At 48.0% G+C, this 19,995-nt stretch overlaps 1 protein-coding gene across 2 annotated transcripts in view; it reads right to left on the reverse strand.

Moving 5' to 3' along the window:
- Window positions 1-19,760, reverse strand: part of GRAMD2A (GRAM domain containing 2A) — a 47,031-nt gene extending 27,271 nt beyond the window's left edge. The window contains exon 1 of one of the 2 annotated variants that reach the window (XM_063314173.1): window positions 19,709-19,760. The gene's annotated coding sequence lies outside the window, so the exon portion shown is untranslated. Of the gene's footprint in view, window positions 1-18,953; window positions 18,997-19,708 lie in introns of those variants that run through there. The other variant, XM_063314172.1, reaches the window with a different exon arrangement.
- Window positions 19,761-19,995: the final 235 nt, after the last annotated feature.

Consider the following 19,995-nt stretch of genomic DNA (forward strand, 5'->3'; position numbering starts at 1 on the left):
AGCCGAAAACTCAGTCCCAAACAGCTGCGCTGGGCTGAGTTCTTCAGCCGCTTTGACTTCACTCTTAAATTTATACCAGGCAAGAAAAACTTTTTGGCTGATGCACTCTCGCGCAGACCCCAAGATGATGGCCCAGGGCCAACGGTCCAAGGCACCGTCTGGACCGACAAACAATTAAGTCTGGCAGCAGTGACTCGCAGCCAGACTCGAGCACAATCGACTCCGCCTCCAGCCGCTCCGCCTTCCAGCAGCTCACCTCCCTTGTCAATTCCCTCCGATTTGCAACAACAGTTGCTCTCCCACCTTAAAACGGATACTTGGTTGCAAGCCAACCGACACATGTTAACTTTCACCGATGATCTTGCCTGGCGCAACGATCGTCTCTATGTACCCGCAGCTATGCGGAAAACCATACTACAACGCTGCCACGATGACAAGCTAGCTGGGCATTTCGGCTACGTGAAAACTTTGCACCTCGTTCGCCGGCAATTCTGGTGGCCAACTTTACTCAAAGACTTAAAAGAATATGTCACTGCGTGCCCTGTATGTGCGGCGATAAAGCGCAAACCGGGCAAACCCCAGGGTCTCCTTCAACCCGTAGCCACTCCGTCGGTCCCTTGGCAGGATATCTCCATGGATTTTATCGTTGATCTACCCCCTAGTCAACGCAAAACTGTCATTTGGGTCGTCAAAGACTTTTTCTCCAAACAAGCCCACTTTATCCCCTGCGCTTCTATCCCTACCGCCCAACAGCTGGCACGCCTCTTCCTCATCCACGTGTACCGTCTCCACGGTATCCCCGCCCGTTTGGTGAGTGACAGAGGCACACAATTTACGTCACAATTTTGGCGCGCATTTTTGAAACTTCTGGGTACGCAACAATCACTTTCTACTGCTTGGCATCCAGAAACGGACGGATCTACAGAGGCTGTTAATTCTACCTTAGAGCAATACCTCAGAGCTTTTGTTAACTACCAGCAAGACAACTGGGTCGATCTACTCCCATTTGCTGAGGTCGCTTACAACAATTCCATTCATCAAACCACTGGTCAAGTTCCCTTTAAAACAGTTTTTGGACGCGAATTTGTTCCCATTCCTGAACTTCCTCATCCTCAACCGCTCCCAGCCACCCTCGCTGGCTGGGCGGACTCTCTCAAGGACTCATGGTCTAATATTCTACTTGCCCTCCAACATGCCCAAGCTGCCTATAAACGCCATGCTGATGCAAAGCGTTCCCCAGAACCATCATTTGCAGTCGGGGATAAAGTCTACTTATCAACTAAGTTTATCAAGTCCCCACAACCCTCTAAGAAACTTGGTCCTAAATTTGTCGGTCCTTTTTCAATTGTTGCTCAGCTCAACCCTGTTACGTTTAAACTCGATTTACCTCACAACCTTAAACGTTTACATCCTGTTTTCCATTGCAGCTTACTCAAACCCTGCCTGTCATCGGACCGTTGGCATCCACAACCCACTCCTCCACCTCCCCTCATGATCGACAACCAGCAACACTTCGAGGTGGCATCTATTCTCGATTCCAGACGCCAGCGCTCTACTCTACAATACCTCGTCCGCTGGAAACATTTCCCTCATCCTGAATGGGTTGCTGCTCCAGACGTGCATTCTCCTCGTCTCGTAGCCCAATTTCACTCTGCCTATCCTCACAAACCGGCTCCCTAATGTCTTTTGGGGGGGCAATATGTCATGTTCACATTCTAATGTCTGGTTAACATTGTAACGTTTCACATGTCATTCTCTGTTCCGTATCCCTTCACCCGGGGTTTTTCCATTCTGTTGCCCTCCCTTGTTTTGAGGGCTTGGAATGCATGTTTGGGTTTGCGCTCCTGTTCAAGGTTACTTTCCCAGGCGCATCTAACGGCATTCAGCACCTGGGAGGGGGAGCGTCCTGACGGGCGATCGGGCGGGACCTGCCCACAAGCAAGGCTTTTAAGTTTGTATTTGGCGCGCTTTTGCTCATTCTCAGCTTTCTCTGTATTTGCATACTATTCCTTTAATAAATCAGTTATCTTTAAGCCCGAGCTTGTGAGACTGAGTATTTGGGTTTAGGCAATCGCTGGCTGGGGAATTCTGGGAATTGAAGTCCATACATCTTAAAGTTGCCAAGGTTGAGAAACGCTGCTTTAGATAACACAAGACTGCAGGCCTTCTGGCCCAAATACAAGCATCTAACAGAGGGGAAACCCCAAAACAAGCTCAGAGATGCCAGGAGCAGATAAGAAAATAATGCATTTTGATTTCAAGGATGCTTGTTCAGGCTTCACTGCCATAAGCACACACAGGTAGGTGGTGTCAAGAAACCAATGCCCTATTGATCTAAAACTACTTTTATTGGAACAGTTATAATAAGAGAACCTTGCAAGTCTGAATGTGCTTCCCCCCCCCTCACTTTATCCTCCTGTCCTTCAAGACTATTCCCTATGCCCTCTACAGGTAGTGTACTCAGCCAGATTAGCTGATCTAAAGAAAAAAAAAAATTAGCAGGGTCAGAACTGATTAGTTTTTGATAGGAAACCACTGGGAAGTTTAGGACTGTAATCTAGATTGCAAATTGGGAAAAAAAAAACCCACAAGAATCCAGCCGTAATGGTTACCAAAAGATACGAGTACACAAAATATTTCACGCAAAGCCTACTCCGATTCTTAATTTTACCAAGGCTTTACTAGCTTTACTCTATAGGCAATAATTAAAATTTAATTATTTTTACTTATTTCTGTTTTTAACCCTAAGTGTTACCCAGCAAGCAATCTCAGCCATCCCATGAACCAGAATGCATCAGGGATAACACTTCACCCCAAAATCCACAGAATGCCTAAACCTACCTTCATCTTAAGAGAATGTTTTTTTAGCTCAAATCTTATCCAGAAAGGAATTTCAGCCACAATGGTGGCCTGAAAGTATCACTAACCCTGAAGTTGAACATTACAGTAGACCTCAAATATCCTAACCCTACTTTCAGCCCAAGGGCAGCTGAAGTAATTTACCCTAAACATTATCTGCCGAAGAATCTCAGCTATAGCAAGAACATAGCACCAAGCATAAAACTTCACCCAAGAAGGCATGACAAACATTCTTCATTGTTTTGCGTTGGGGTCAAAATCACTGCCTAGATCTGTCCGTGAGCTTCTCTTTTTCCTCCAAGTGAAGAAGCTGAGGGTCTGCGTCCATCTTCTACGTTGAAGCCCATCTGGAGAAAGGGGGTACTTCCAGGTGGCATCTAGGAACTGCTTATGCAACGTTGTTGGGGAATGGCGAGGGAGGAGGAGGGAACACAGAGGAAGCAAGAGGGGTCTTAGGACACTTCCGAGCATCTGGCGTTGACTCGCTTCAAAGTAGAGTTGTCTTTCTGGTGGGGAGTTGAAAGCGCCACTAACTTCTGTCAGAAAGCATTGGGTTTCCCAGTGAGAAATGGCCTACGTGCGGTTCACAGATGATTTACCTTGGGCAGTATCCAAACCCACCAGCCGGCCATATTTTTATCAGGACCCGAGAAATACGTGCAAAATCAAGGGCAAGCTTTGGAGGACTCCAGACCTCTTCCTTGGGAGAAGTCTTCAAAATGCAAGACGACAATATGGCAGAGAAGCAACTACAGTACACACAAAACCAGGGTGACCTCAATGTCACAGATGGTGTAAATTCTTCAGACAAAGAATTGGGAAAGATGGGCGGCAGGCTTCCTTGGCTGCAAACACCGCAGCTGAAATCTGTCTTCGTCCCCGACTTTCTGTAGAGCTGCCCCAACTGCTCTTTTCTCATAACAAAGACGGAGGCAAATGCTGGCTGGCTGGGGAATTCTGGGAGTTGAAGTCCATCCATCTTCAAGTTGCCAAGGCTGAGAAACACTGGTCTAGTGTAATGGGTAAATCCAGTTTTTCTCCATCTAAGCTGGCGGATTCAATGCTATAGTATTTTAAGCACATTGTATGGCCTCAGTTTTATGTCTTTAAAGCAGCGTTTCTCAGGCTTGGCGACTTGAAGATGGGTGGACTTCAACTCCCAGAATTCCCCAGCCAGCTCCACCCATCTTAAAGTGGCCAAGGTTGAGAAACGCTGCCTTAAACATATTTACACCCCACTTTTTCTATAGCAGCTCATGAGAACCCTTATGGGGGCGGGGTGTCTCTCCTTTCATTTTAATTTTGAAACAACCACCCTGTGAGGTTGGTTGGACTGAGAAAGGGACTAGCCCAAAGTCACCCAGGGAGTTTCTGAGATCCCCTCTCTCTGAATCTTCTTAAACCGGATACACTGGCCCCTCTGACTGCATTTCTCCCACCGTATCCTCCCCCACCCCGCCCCTACACACACATGCTTGTCTGAGAAAAACAGCAGGGGCACGCCTTTAGCTATCAAAAAAGTTTAATAGTGTTTACAGGACAGACTAAGCTGCCCCTTAGAAACCTCCTTGGATCGGCTGACTATGCAACAACGCACTTGTAAGCTTATTTCTCTTTTTTCCCCCCTCACTACATTCTCGACCCTCCCTGCATTGTGCTTCAAACTAGGTCAGGACAGAGATGGAAGTGCGTGGAGGAATGCAGCTCTCTCAGCCCTGATTAAAACATTCTCTAGGGAGGCACCCAGAGAGAGACGTCACCCCCCCCCCGCCCCCCGCAGCTTTCGGACTGCAAAAGATGCCTCCTCGCCGCACATCACATCACGGCCACCCTTTCAACCCTGGCTGTGACATGAGCCAAAGATTCAGGATGGCTCTCGTTTAGCCAACAAGCCAAAATGCCCCGATTCACAGAAGCGGCAGCACCAGCTTCAGAGAATTCAAAGAGATCCAGATAAACGCCTTGGAGGGAACAAAGCTGGGTGCCTGTGTGTGCTGTTCATCATGCTTACTGCAGAACCAATGGCAAGAAGCTCTGTACCGCAACATTTACAACTGACCCTATTTTCCATTTTCCGCGTGGTACAGTTAGAGCAGTGTTTCTCAACCGTGGCAACTTTAAGGCGTGTGGACTTCAACTCCCAGAATTCCCCAGATTGCCGACACAATCCTTCAGACAATTTGAAGATTGCTATCCTATCTCCTTGTCTTTTCTGTAGGCTAAACATAACCAGTTCTCTAAACGTCTGTTACGACACTTGGATTCCAGGCCTCCCCCCATCTAAGTAGCCCTACTCCAAACTTGTTCCAATTTGCCACTGTCCTTTTCCAACCGTGGTACCCAGAAGCAGAAACAGGATTCCAAGTGGGATCTGACCAGGACAGAGCGGCGTGGAAGAACTTCTTCCTATGAGCTGTACATCTTATAAAGTGAGCTGCAGCTCAGGAAAGCATAGCCTTTTAATAAAATTTGTCAGTTGGAAAAGGTACTCCTAGAATCCTGATTTTTTTCCCAATGACTCTCTTATGCTCCAAACCCAAAATTGCATTTGCCTTTTTTGCAGCTACATCACACTGTGGGCTCATGTTTGCTTTGTTATCAACAAGGACACCTAGATCACTTTCAAATTTATTACTGCCAAGCCAGGTCTGTCCCATCCTATACTTGTACCTTAGGTTTCTCCAACCCAGATGCTGAATTTTAGATTTCTCCCTGTTATATTCCATCCTATTTGTTTCACCCACTGCTCAAGCCTGTCTGGATCATTATCAATCTCCTCTCTTTCATCTAAACCATTAGGCACCCACCACTTTGTACAATCAAATGCACGTACACCTCTCAGCCAAAGAGGCTCCTTCTCCTACAGAAAATGTCCCATGCCCTTAGGTTCATAATCAAGAAAAATGACACCACATAAAAGGAAAACAGGGACGGGAAGGAAAAGGAAAACGAATGTTTCTTATTTGCTTCCTGTAATTCCTGGGGCAGCCAAGATTTAGGGGCACCACTGCACAGGCCACAAAAAAATCGCAAACCCATTGTCACCTTGGCTAAAAGGTCAGAGATTATTTAGCAAAGCAATTTTAAAAAGAGTGCTGATTTCAAGCCCGGATAACACAAGAAACTCATCTATATCTGATACAATCTCCATAACGTGGGTATGGAAAGGAGCTGGTGAGAGGAAGAAGGTCAAAAGGCTTTTGATCTTAAGCAATGAGCCTTTTCTTGGAACTCTTGCAGCTATTTTGGGATCAACCCACCCCGCTGCTAATTTTAGCTACTTGCATCAATGGGAAGAGCCCAGTGCATCCTGTAAGTGGAGGCTGGAAAGATTGGGCCAGACTTGCTCAGTCCATCTTCCTGGGCCAGGATGTGAGCAAACGACTGGAATCAAAGCGGTGTGAGACAGTTGCAAACTGGAAATTAGACAACAGGTGGAAAATTGTGAGCCACAACCTGAAGTGGTTTTATAGGTGAGACTTACGTTTAATCGCAATGGATGCAGGGCGGGGGGGAGGGCCACATCCTGTAGCTTTTGAGGGAAGAGGATATACATTACCAGTTGAAGCAAATATTTGTAGCTCAGGGTTGAACGATGGAGTCCTCAGTGCTCTCTGAGCCTTGTTGTTTTCTTGCAGACGTTCCATTGCCAGACTGGGCAACATCTTCAGTGTGAAGAGGGAGTGGGCCTTGCTCTCAGTTTATATACCGTGGCTTGCCCTGCTTGTGTTGGTGGGGGTGTTGTTCTCTCCTTGGGAGTTCGTTGATTGGGCTGTTGTGAGAACTCCCAGGGAGAGAACAACACCCCCACCAACCAAGCAGGGAAGCCACGGTATATAAACTGAGAGCAAGGCCCACTCCCTCTTCACACTGAAGATGTTGCCCAGTCTGGCAATGAAACGTCTGCAAGAAAACAACAAGGCTCAGAGAGCACCAAGGACTCCATAGGATATACATTCCCCCTTCCCTCCCCTAAGGATTATGGGGCTACAGTATGGGAGGGCAAGAATATTAAACAATATCCCAGCTTTTCCTAAAAGGCTGGGGACCCCAGGGGAATGGTTAGATACTGAAGTGGCTCCATTGTTATTAAGTACCTGTCCTCTTTTTAGACTTGTGTTTTTTAAAGATAATAATAACAATAATTTTATATATATTGTTTTTTAGCCTCGTTGTACGCCATCCAGAGTCACTTGTTTGTGAGATGGGCAGCCGTATAAATTTGATGAATGAACTAATGAATGACTAGTGACTTCCACTCCCAGAATTCCCCAGCCAGTGTGCCATTGCTGAGAATTCTGGGTGTTGACTGTTGCAGTGAAGAAATAAAACACAGACCTGTATTCCAGCTCAAAAAGCAGTTCTTAAGTTAGCCTTTCCCAACCAGCACCCTCTAGATCAATGTTTCGGAACCTCGGCAACTTTAAGCTGTGTGGACGTCAACTCCCAGAATTCTGGGAGTTGCCGTCCAAACTCTTAAAGTTGCCGAGGTTGAGAAAAACTGATCTAGAATCTCACAAATATGACCTTGTGAGGAGGCAAGAAAAATGGCATCAGAGGGGAAAAGTCAGTGCTTTCATGCTGATTTCCTGGTCTGAAGTGTGATCTGCATTAGTTATTTTTGGAAGCTCTGTTTGGCATGACAGCCCCAGGAGAGGAATGCGTTTCCAGGGCACTAAAATCACTGAAAGCCAACGCCGCAGTGCAACTGGGCCACAGCGCCCCATCCTACTGTAATACGATAAAATGTTTTCGCTTCCGCTTCTTTCTTTGCAAAATACAAAAGAACTTGGGCTGTTCCTGGATTAAACTCTGCCAGACATGAAGAGTCCTTTCATATTTTTGTTCCGCCCTGCGATAAAAAAAGCCAAAATTCAGAGCAGAAGCAGCTTTTCCTGGGGCCCAGACTGGATTCTTTGTTGTGGCCTTGCACTACAGAGAACCAAGGAGACTCGTGCGACACTTAAAAACACACACACAAAACCCCTCTACTGATATTGTATCCAGAAGCTGCTGCTCTGCGTTCTGTGCCAGAAATCTCAGTGTGGAACTTACAGCCAAATAAATGTTGAAAAAGGGAAACAGATGGAAGATGGACCCCAACAGGACCAAGATTGTGGGCGATGGCCCTTTCAACCCAGAACACTGAATTAATTTGCATGTTGCAGACAGTCTTCTGCTAGATGTTTTCCCCCTGACCTTAGTTTTATTTTCTCCCTCATTTTCTCTTTCCATTTTCTTGTTAGGGAGCTATTCTGCTGAATTGTTTTATGGACTATTTGTTGTCAATGTGAGCCACCCCAAAAAGACCACCTGCTGAAATCACAGATGTCCCCCCCCCTAAAAACTCTACCCACCCACGGAAAAACCCAGCGAAAGCACAGCGGAGACCCTGGAAGGATTCACCGGTACCCAGTGGGTTAGGATGGCCTTTCCCAGTCTGGCCCCCTTGAGACTGTCGAACTTCAGGGCCATTGCCAGGAGCTGCGCAGGGACAGAAGTCCTGCTCAGCCTTAAGGGGATTTTCGGCTTCTGTCACACAAAGGCAAGATTTGCTCAAGTGCATTTTAAAGCTGGTATTTCTCAAGAGCAGATCAGGAGAGGGAATGGCCAGCCCAGCAAGGGTGGGATTCTGCTGCAATAAAAATGAAGAGAACATGTGGAACGTCCAGAGGGAAGGAGCAGGATCAGTGCCCAGCCTCCCTTCTCCCATTCTAGAAGGAACAATTTAAAGTAAAAAAACCAAACAAACGGGCACAACTCCCATGACTGCCTGGGGGGAGCTCTGCCAGTCCATTGCCAGTTATTTAAACCTGTACCCCAAGCAAGCAAGATTGCATCAAGGGTGAAGCTACGCTTAAAAGTGTAAATCTGAACCCCTTGCCAACGTAGTGAAAGAGTTCCTGGCATCTATTTCCATACATACTTAAGCAAAAGTTAAAAGATGTTCTTAGTACAACTTTAAAAGTGCAACAGGAAACCTGGGTTCACATAAAATGCCTTACCCGTGAACCCAGATTAATTGCTGCATTTGCCTATAATAAAACCCAGGGCTTTTGCGTAACAGAATGACCGTTCCACATAACATTTGAAAACACTCACTGGGTTTTTCGCAAAATGTCGAACCCCTTCGCCTAGTCTGGCACATTGCAAACATGCTGCCCAAAGTCAGCCCATTATTCCCCCCTGGTCTTCTGCCTTTCACCCGCTGCAGTGTGCTCTGATTCGCTAATTCATTCAATCGCTGCAACCTGGAGCCAAGCAAGACACTCTGCAACTAGAAATCTCTCTGAATTTCAACCCTAGGGAATTTTGGAAACATACAGCAGCTGAAGAGGTCCCCTTCCACGTGCTATTTCTTACCGGCCCCACATTGAGGCACGTTGTGCTGCCATCCCTCACTCGGTCCCTGGACTCAACTGCTCGAGCTATAGCTGAGAAGCTGAGTTAGTTAGGCAAGCTGCAAACCAGGAAGCTGGCAACTGAGGAATGAAGCATTCTTAGCAGGTCAGCCTTCAAGCCTGCAGGACCAAGGTGATCTCCTTAAGCTGCTCACCAGTCGGCACGTTTTTAGCAAGAGGAAACTGGGAGGTTAAGAACACACACCTGGTTTCCATTGGTGAACCAGCGCATACCTGCTCCATAGAGGAGGGATAAAAATCCAATATTCTCATTACAGACAGACAACAGAGAATAAAGTTTGACAGGGACAGCCAGCAACTGACAATCCATGTCCTGAATCCATCCACATGAAAATAACATTTAGTTTATGAGACGTGTTTTAATTCTGGGTTTGGACATAGCATCTAATTATAACAACATGCAGGTTATTGGGGGAGGGGTGCAGGGAACCCAGAGCCATTAAAAATAAAAATAAAATACCACCCACCAAAATAACACTCAACACTTATAACCTTCATTTGGGCTTAGAATATTATAGCATTGGATCTATGCATTGGAACAAAACACTAGCAGTATCCAAAATGTTAGGAATTCAGAACAGCCCAAGTTTGAAATCACCATTGCTGTTCCAAATATTCCAGAAGAATTCCAAGCTCAAAATGTAACTTTCAGATTCAAAATAGAGCAGTTTAGAGCTCAAAACTCTTCCCAAATGGATGGAGCACAACTGGAACTCTTCCGGTGGGATAAGAACATTCTGTTCCAAACCCAAATTTTTTTGGATTCAAATGTTTTTGCACAGCCAGAGAAAATTTTCACTGAGTCCCTTCTGGTGAAAAATGGGCAGCAACTGTGTTGGATGACAGGGAGTTCATATTATAAGAACAAATAATAGACTTTGCATTTATGTAGCCCTTCCCCTGAACATCTGCAGCATTTCTCCACCATTTTAGTGAATTTCTTAAATACTAAAACAATTTAAAGGTTGTGTTATAAGGGGCAGCCAAGAGGTAGAGGTCCTTATTTCATAAACTAGATACAAATTAAATCTAAGATTTCTCAGTTTGCCCTTCCAGACCTGAGACTGCACCAATCTATCTTCCATCCTACCCATTTCTGATGCTTCAGAAGCCAAAGGGGAAGGTGACAATTCAGCTGTAGAGCACATGTTTGCATAAACAAGGTCCCACGTTCATTGCTGGGACCTCTCATTAAAAACAAAGGGAAGCAAAGTTGTGGAATAGGACAATTCTTCTCTGTTGCTATGCGCCTAACAAGGCAGGCAAGTTGCACAAATTCCAGAAGCTGTTTAAGTTAAACAGAGAAGCTAAAGCCACGAAGAGGGCAGGGATGGTGCTGGGAGCTTTGTGGAGCCCCCCAAGATTGTGCTGCTGAAACCAGGAAATAAGGGGAGGTGCAATTTTCCCCTTGGGGGGGGCAGGTAAGAAAAAAAACGTTGTGCTAAGCCTCGGATAATTAATTCAGCCCCCAGAAGGAAAGAGAAAGGTTGCTTATCCCCATTCTACAGCTTTAAATCAAGGAGGGGGGCAAGAGGGGGTCATAAAGGCTGCTTTCCTGCTGTTTAGCTCTTAGACCCTATTCATGGCACCTGGAGGCTTCCTCGGTTCCTGGTATTTTTAGAAAAAGTTAAACAAAGCCGCATTCACAGCTGACTGCTTATAAGTAAGCTCCCTGACCACAAAAGATCCATTGCGCCTTTCCTAGGCAGCAAGCCAACATAGAAGGATTTGACACGAGATTTCTATCCCAAGAAGATCCACGTGGCAACATTTACATGGTCCTGGCAGCACCCACCAGGGGTTCTCAACGGTTCTCCTTCCACCTGGAACTTTCACCAGCCCCCAGCCGATGTGGGCCAGCCCGGTCTTTAAGTAAGAGCCCCAAAGTTGAGGGTGGGCTGGAAGCACTTAAGGTGAGCACTTGCATACCTTCCAGGTGCGCAAGAAACGTCGCCCTGTGACTTGGGTTGGTGCCCAGTAAACAAAGTAGGCTGGTGAAGAAAGAGGCTGGCCCCAGGAGAACTCGGGCTGTGCTGATGCCTCTGGCTAGGTAATGGTTTGTTAGAGGCTCAATTAATAAATCACAGGGGCTGGGTTGACATCATGCCCTCAACCAGACCCAACAAAGCGTATCATGGCTTCGTATGTGGTCTGAACCAGGCCCTAACAGCTAGATCAGCGTTTCTCAACTGTAGCAACTTTAAGACTCAGCTCCCAGACTAGCTGGACCAGGATCACCTGGTATGAGCCTCTTTAAAGCAGAAGAAAGCTTTGCATGACAACATAGGCATGGTGAGTTGGTAGTTGTGGTGTCTTTCGAGGCATTACAGGTAATCCTCGTTTAGCAACGGTGATGAAAAAGTAACTTTACAACCAATCCTCGCATTTACGACCTTCGCAGGTCTGTAAGGCAAAGCAAAGTCGAAGTTAAGTTCATAAGCATAGGTGTGATTTCACTTAGTGACTGCTTTGCTTAATGACCAAGTTGCCAGTCCCAATTGTGGTTGCTAAATGAGGACTACAGTACCTGTAATTTTCAAGGCACTGAAAGGACTGTGTGCAGTGAGGTGACCAAAAAGAGTTTTAAAAAGCTTGCATTCACCATAGCTCAAAGGCAGAGCACTGGGTCTGCATGTAGTATGGGCCAGAATTCCTGGAATCTCCAATGAAAAAGATCAAGGCAGGAGAGGATGGGAAAGACCATTGCTCAAACATCTGCAGAAGCACTTCCAGCTTATAAATGGCCTGACGGTGGCCAGACCCTGAACAGATGTGTTTTGTCCCCAAGCCCCTTGAACTGGAGAACTTATTCCTAGAAACAACCAAACAGGCCTTGGAATGGAACAGTCCAGGTTCAGCATCATCCGGAGGAAAACAGAGAAACTGGAATCAGCAAACCCACATCATTTCCAGATCAATGAATCCTAACTTGGGGTTCATTTCTCCTACCTTGAATTCCATGATGGAAGGAAAATGGGATATACATACATTCCTACAAAAAAACAAAACAAAAACCCTGTAGTAAGATTCTTTAGTAAAAATACCCTAACTTTACACACAGTCCCCTGGTCTTTCAATTCTGAGCGTATCCAGAATTTTTTGCTCCTGACTCTCTCCAGCAGCACCATGTGAACTATTGCGCCATGTGAATTCCCTCTCCAAGCGTCACACGGATTCTTTCACCCAGATGGAATATTTTTAGTTTCCTGCCTGATACTTTCATGTACGGCAGGGCTGTATACTCTCACCCTACCTATTCAACTTGTACGCAGAACACATCATGTGACATGCTGGGCTTGAGGAATCCAAGGCCGGAGTTAAAATCGCTGGAAGAAACATTAACCATCTCAGATATGCAGATGATACCACTTTGATGGCTGAAAGCGAAGAGGAACTGAGGAGCCTTATGATGAAGGTGAAAGAAGAAAGTGAAAAAGCTGGCTTGCAGCTAAACCTCAAAAAAACCAAGATTATGGCAACCGGCTTGATTGATAACTGGCAAATAGAGGGAGAAAATGTAGAAGCAGTGAAAGGCTTTGTATTTCTAGGTGCGAAGATTACTGCAGATGCTGACTGCAGTCAGGAAATCAGAAGACTCTTAATCCTTGGGAGAAGAGCAATGACAAAGCTCGATAAAATAGTTAAGAGCAGAGACATCACACTGACAACAAAGGCCCGCATAGTTAAAGCAATGGTGTTCCCTGTAGTAACATATGGCTGCGAGAGCTGGACCATAAGGAAGGCTGAGAGAAGGAAGATCGATGCTTTTGAACTGTGGTGCTGGAGGAAACTTCTGAGAGTGCCTTGGACTGCAAGAAGATCAAACCGGTCCATCCTCCAGGAAATGAAGCCAGACTGCTCACTTGAGGGAATGATATTAAAGGCCAAACTGAAATACTTTGGCCACATAATGAGAAGACAGGACACCCTGGAGAAGATGCTGATGCTAGGGAGAGTGGAGGGCAAAAGGAAGAGGGGCCGACCAAGGGCAAGGTGGATGGATGATATTCTAGAGGTGACGGACTCGTCCCTGGGGGAGCTGGGGGTGGTGACGACCGACAGGAGGCTCTGGCGTGGGTTGGTCCATGAAGTCACGAAGAGTCGGAAGCGACTGGACAAATAAACAACACTTTCATGTGAACTTTGCCTCATCGTACTGCAATTTTATTAGCCAGGGCCGGCTCTTTTTGCATACCAACCAAAGGTACTTTGGTGACTTCATTGTATCCCATGAATCTCAGAGCCTGGGGCAAGGCGTGAATATACACGTGGGTGCTCGCTTCCAGAAGGACAAACAACCGGTTGCAATTTCAAGAGCGGCAAACTTTTGGCTCTCAGGCCTCTTTCTCCACCATTTTTGGGAGAAGACGAGGACTGTTCAGTTTACTGCAAACTGAGCAATCTTCAAGCCAGGATCAAGACCTGAACTGAATCCACAGCTATGATTTCCACTAATCACCATTAGCTATCCTGAGATGGAAACAGCTAACTAAAAGGGGGAAATAACAAAAGGGGGGAAAGTAACACAACAGTGTAATCCTCGTGGCTGCAAAACCATCTTTATTTATGAAGTGCACTTAATATAGTTTGCTTGGTTTTAGCTTAGTCTGATGTGAGAAGTGGCTGTTGTGATCTGTAAACCATGACTTCTGGCATCGTGTTGTATGTGCAACAAGCTACTGGGGTTTATTCCACAAAAAATTGTTTAAAATTCTAGTTAAATTATATGGTTAAGCCCCCTCATCTTGAATGTAGCTGGTTTCAAACCTAGCTTCGTTGATAGGGGTTCCGATTAATTCCAGCAGCGCTGATGGCATCTCAACTAAATTTATAAAATGTCCGGTACAAGGACATGCACATCATGAGCTCAAAAGGACTCGAAAATGTTCTGTTTGGCTCTTAGCTCTGCATCCTACCCTAATCCAAACAAGGCATGGAGTGTTTCAGAGAGATATCGAGGCTTAAATGACGACAGATTTTTTTTTCCCACTAGAATGCAAGTTCATCCTGATTTAGGAGACTAACATCTGTTGACCTCATTCCCCCTCACAAGGGAGGACAAGGCTGCTTTGTTCAGCCTGAGAAACCCTTGTCCTCGGTTGTGGGGGTTTCACAGCTACTAATGTAACAGTCTGTGCACAAGGAGATGCTTCACCTCAAACTTTCTTCCCCTCTACTTCCAAATCTGGAGGATCCGCTGGAATCCAGCCAATCAGCATTCCCCAATCTGCTGCCCGTGGATGTGTTCGGCTTCTGCTCCACCACACTCAGCGTGGCTTTTAAGAGTTAAAAACTCAACACATCTCGAGGCACCAGAGAGGAAAAAGCTGATTAAAAATATAATCAGAAGCATAACCTTGATAATCTGTTTCTCTCTCTTTCGCACAAAGGCACCCCCCCCCATCAAGGCGGTCTCTTTCAATCCAGAAATGAAAAAACCCTTCCTGTTCACGCATAGAATATTTTTCTATTGCTGATACTTGATTTTTTTTTTAAGCCATAAAAAGGGGGTGGGAGGTTTGGGCTGATAGCTCAATATACAAGGAGGAACTTGTGGTCCTGCAGATGTCGCTAAACTACAATTCCCAGCAGCCCACACTATGAGCCAGGCTGGGTGGAAGCACTGGGAATTCCAGCAACATCAGAGGGCTACCTGCTCCCCATTTGTGACGCACAGAGGAATGGGTGCAAGAGTCCTTCCTCAGAAAGTGACACCCTGCCCCCCCAGGCACACAGCAGGCAACTGACATCACCCACTCCAAACAGTCCCAGTCAAGCTTGGTTGATGACAGTCTGCAAACTCCAAATTCACAAAGGAGGGCTACAATCAGACTACATTCCCCACTGCCAATGCACGCTTCCCCTCAATGCAGACCCCTTTTTAGAGTGATCTCATTTCCTTGCCGTGGGCTCGGCCTGGCTGTTTCATCGGAGCGCCATGCCATTCAAAACTGTTTGTACAAGTTCAGAAAATCCACCTTCAAAAGCTCCTTTCATAGGCGGGGGAGAGAATAGCAAACACAGTACTCTGCCAAACTCTGTTCCAAACAGGGGCAGTACAATGTTGAGGTTGTGCAGATTGGCCAGAAACCCAGTTAGGAAGAGTGACATGCTTCTTTTCCAATTAGGCTTGTAAAGGGGCAGCAGAGAATGAATCTAACTACTGGAGTAGAGTGGTTGTAGGGCAGTGTTTCTCAACCTTGGCAACTTTAAGACGTGTGGACTTCAACTCCCAGAATTCCCCAGCCAGGAGTTGAAGTCCACACATCCTAAAGTTGCCAAGGTTGAGAAACACTGCTGTAGGGTATGGTCAACAAACTCAAGATAGTAACCTTGATGGTGCAATCAAAGCTCTGTCCACTTTTTATGTGCAAAACTTTGATTGCACCATCAGGGCCACCATCTTTTGTTAACCATAACCTGGAGACACCACTACTACTGAGAGTACACATTTTGCGACAAAATCCTTGCTTAGCTCACCTCACCCACTGCAGTAAGCCCCCCTTTGCTTAACCACAGTTGCTGACATTTGCTCCAATGGCTACCTTTGCACGGAGCCATAAACAAGGTTTGTAATTTGCAGTGGCTTGGTTAAAACAACATAGTAAGCCAAAGAATCTAACAAGCCACATTATGGCTAAGCATGACACCCCAAGCCAGAGAGCTGATCCATGGCCACACACTGGCTAGGTTCATACTTCACACCAAGCCATGGTTTCTTTTTAGCCGTGGGTGGCTGACCATGCCACAAAACCTGCATTTGCACACTGCCTGAAGCTAAAAGCACATTAGGGTTTAACCCGCTGTGTAAAGACTGTCGATTTGTACTTCCCACTGATTAACAGTCACGGTCCAGGGATTGTACTGGGACCCTTGCTCACACGTGTTTTTCCAGTGGGACCCAGCCCTTTTCTTAGCCCAAATTTCTGACTGTCTTTAAAGGGGATCAGCTGCTGGGTTCCTCCAGAAGAGGAAAGATGGCACAAGAATCCCTCACCCTGCCAGGCTCAAAGATTCACATCCGGCTGGTCAAAAGGGAAGAGTTTATTTCGTGAAACGGGCAGCATCTCAGCCATGCTTCCACCCCTTCTGGGTGTGGTGCCAGAGACAAAGCTACATTCAGCAGTCACAAACAGCCAAGGTGTTTGGAGGCAGACAGCCCCATCTGAAAAGCTGATGCCAGCCTGCACAGCCACCCCCAAGTTTGAAGGTTGCGCCGTGTCCCAATTTCTCATCTTCCTGGCATTCTCAGGGAAAGCCTCTCTGCTCCAGAGAGATCTCTCTCTCTCCACCAACAGGAAAAAGACAAACCAGCCCCAATGAATTTACATGCCCAAGTGGCACAACAGGAGAACACTTGGAGGGGGGAGAGAAAAAGAACCAGACATTTTGTCCTAACTGGCAGAGATGGAGTTGCAAAATTGCAAAACAAACCCCTGCCAAGCCAATCCTGTGCAAAGGAGTCGATCCCCCGACCAACTCACAAAGCCTATTCTGAAGTCTGCCAGGAGCACACAGCATCTTCAGCCAGGAGGGGGGCAAGAGAAGGCAAGGACAACGGCCATTGCTGGCCATAAGCGCACTGCTAGAAAGCAGAGCAACTTAGCCCATCAGCCCCAGGCTGAGCCAAGCTGCGCAGGAGTCACTCCGTGTCCACAACAGCTCGACCGGCTCAAGAGTCCCCCACCAGCAGAACTGGGACTCCCAAAACTTGAACAGGATACTTTCTCCCCTCCCTTATTCATGTTGATAATTGAGCAGCGGACAAAGCAGGGATTGTGAAGGGAGAAACGGCTTGTGCCAATTCTGTGGCTCACCCTCTCTCCCATGCCCAACCGGGCCATAGGATGCCATTTTTAGGGACCGAGAAGCACCAACTGTGACAGTGGAGGAACTGCTATGGAACCCAACATTTGAAGATGCCCTGACAGTGTCATCCAAATTATTTAAAGGGGCCTTGCTGTCAGCAAGGAGGAGGAGGCGAGCTTCCCCAAATTTTATAACCTTCCTTTTTTTTTCCTGCCTGCCCATTCCTATGCCTTTGACTGCAATGCAGCAAATAAAAAAACAGAGTAAGATTTTGGGCACTGATGGGGAACCCCCCCACTCCAGATGCTGAACTCTACAGCTCTTCGCTTTCTTAACTACTGGGGAAAGTACAGTACTCCCATAATGTCTGAATTGCATTTATTTACAGTCTCAGACCAATAAAACACAAGTCCAGAATTTAAAATAAAGACCCACCAATAAAACCACCTTTGCAATGCACATAAAAAAGAGGCAAAGCTTCGTTGACACTTGTGGCCTCCATCTTGACTTTTTTGACCATACCCTGCAGACACCCCTGCCAGGCATCTAAAACTGACTGCTATGGACGTAATTAAGAGCTCAGCATTCTTTTGCCCACCTAATTTTTTTTAAAAAGAGGCCATGTAGCTGGCAGAGACTATGCAACCCTTAATATTTGCCAATACTCACCAGCAGGGAGTCATTGTCCCACCCAACCGGACAGCATTAAACTGCGGAAACCTGTTATAAAGAGCCGTTCAAATTTTTAGTTTTGCCAATAAGGGCTAGGAGGAAGGGAACTCTCTCCATTAGAACCAGCAAAACAAATTGAAGCCAAGTTTTGCTGAGAAGTTGGCAACCTTTGTTTCCCCAACCCCCCCAGCCCAGTACCAGGAAAACTAAATTTTACTTATTTTACAAGGTTTATAAGGTGCTTATAAGAGAGCCAGTATGGTCTAGTGGTGAAGGCACCAGGCTAGAAACCAGGAGACCGTGAGTTCTAGTCTCGCCTTGGACACAAAGCCAACTGGGTAACCTTGGGCCAGTCCCCCTCTCTCAGCCCTAGGAAGCAGGCAACCACTTCTGAAAAATCTTGCCAAGAAAACTGCAGGAACTTGTCCAGGCAGTTGCCAGGAGTCAACATTAACTCAAAGGTACAAAACAAACAAATAAATAAACAAAAAGGTGTTCCAGTCAAAAACCGACTCAGAACAGCATCCCATGCCCATTAACCCTCTTTTGCATGCCACGTCTCAATTCCAAACTTGCGTCCTTATTTTATGATCACAACAACCCTCCAAGGTGGGTCAGATTAAGCAGCCACAAGGGGCCAACCCAGCACCCCAGCATGAAGCAGAGAATGGGCAGAAGAGCGCAGGAGGTGGCTGTCTGGACGCTGCCCAACTCAAGTCCCTCCAGCTCGCCCAGGCGTAACTGTAAGGGCAGTCCCAGGATCCTGGGGGGAAGCCACCATTTCTGGTCTTCCCTTAAGGGAACAGAGGGACTAGCGCTTGGGCTCTCTTTCCTCTTCCCACCACACCACTTTCCTTGCCTGCTACGCCTTTTTGCTCGGCAACCTCGGGGACAGGGCCGGACTCACCGGCTGCGTTCAAACAACCTGTCAGTCCCTCCTTAAGTTCTTCTAACCACCCCAAGTCAGAGCAAAAATGCTTACAGAAGAGAAGGAGCCTCTCTTCATCAGGAAGGGATGGGTAACCCGCACTCCCTTCCCACGAGAGAGGAAGCCCACCCTGCCGGACACGCGTCTGCCCCACCGGGTTCCGACGACGGCAGAAGCCGAGGCACCTGCGGAGCTTCTGCAGGGAGATCGTTTGCCCCAGTTAGTTCCACCCGCCGCTCCCTCCTCAGTCTCTTCCGACGTACATATAAAGGTCCGGGCAGGCGCGGCGGCGGCTCCCTCAACTCCCTCGGGGCAACAGCAGGATAAGGACCCTCCAACCCGCCATCCTGAGGCGCGGCTGAGCCCCGGAGCTCCCGGCTTCCGAGTCACCATCGCGCATACCGCCCCATTCCCACGAACCGGGCGACACGGGGACGAGGGAACTCGCATACCTGTCCGGCAGCGGCGGCGGCGGCGCGCGAACGCCCCCCCCTCCGGCGCGCCGTCATCCCCGGCGGCTCGCGATCTGCCGGCTCAGGCTCCGCCCCCTCGGCAACCTATTAGCGGCGGCGGCTCGGACCCCCACTCCGGGAGCGCGGCTGCGTCCGCGCGCTCCGATTGGCTCCCTCGAGGCCTGCCTGCAAGGCCGCGCCCACCAGCAGGAAAGGGGGCGAGCCTGGGAAAAACCGGCCGTTCGCTGTTAAAGGGGCCGCGGACGGGGCGGCTCTCCGGAGGCCGGAGCGGGGCGAGCTGCTGCCCGTGCAGCCAGGTCCTCAGGCAGCGCCAGGACTTACTCCCTGGTAAGCGCGCAGAGGGCCGCAGCCCCTCCGCCAGGACGTGTTGCCGTTTACTCGGAAGTCAGCCCACCCGAACGCTGGGCGGTTGCTTTCTTCCCCCGCTAGCGGAGCGCATGCGGGACCCCCCGCTCGTAAGACACAGAGGCGGGTTTCTCCCCCAGCCGCGGGAGGGGCGCAGCACTGCCCTTCGGCGCTTTCGGAAAGGGGCATTAAAAGAGTACCTCAAGCCGGATTCCCACGACACGCTTGTCTCTGGTTAATTGTCCCGCGGCTTGACGCGTGCTCGGCTGAAGCGCCTTCGCTCGCGGCTGCGCGTTGGGCGCCGGCACCCGGCTCCGGGCTCGGATCAAAAGCGTCTGGCCGGGCCAGGGGAGGCTGCGGCCCCAGGGCCCGTCTTCCTCCGTGCCTGCTCCGTGTGAGGCCCTGGGGCGCCTCCTTTCCACGGATGCCCCATTCTTCCAGGCGAGACGAGGTCTCGTCCCGTCGCCACGCCCGGCAGGAGTGGCCA

The sequence above is a fragment of the Candoia aspera genome, chromosome 13 (assembly GCF_035149785.1).
Source record: "Candoia aspera isolate rCanAsp1 chromosome 13, rCanAsp1.hap2, whole genome shotgun sequence".
NCBI classification, from domain to species: domain Eukaryota; kingdom Metazoa; phylum Chordata; class Lepidosauria; order Squamata; family Boidae; genus Candoia; species Candoia aspera.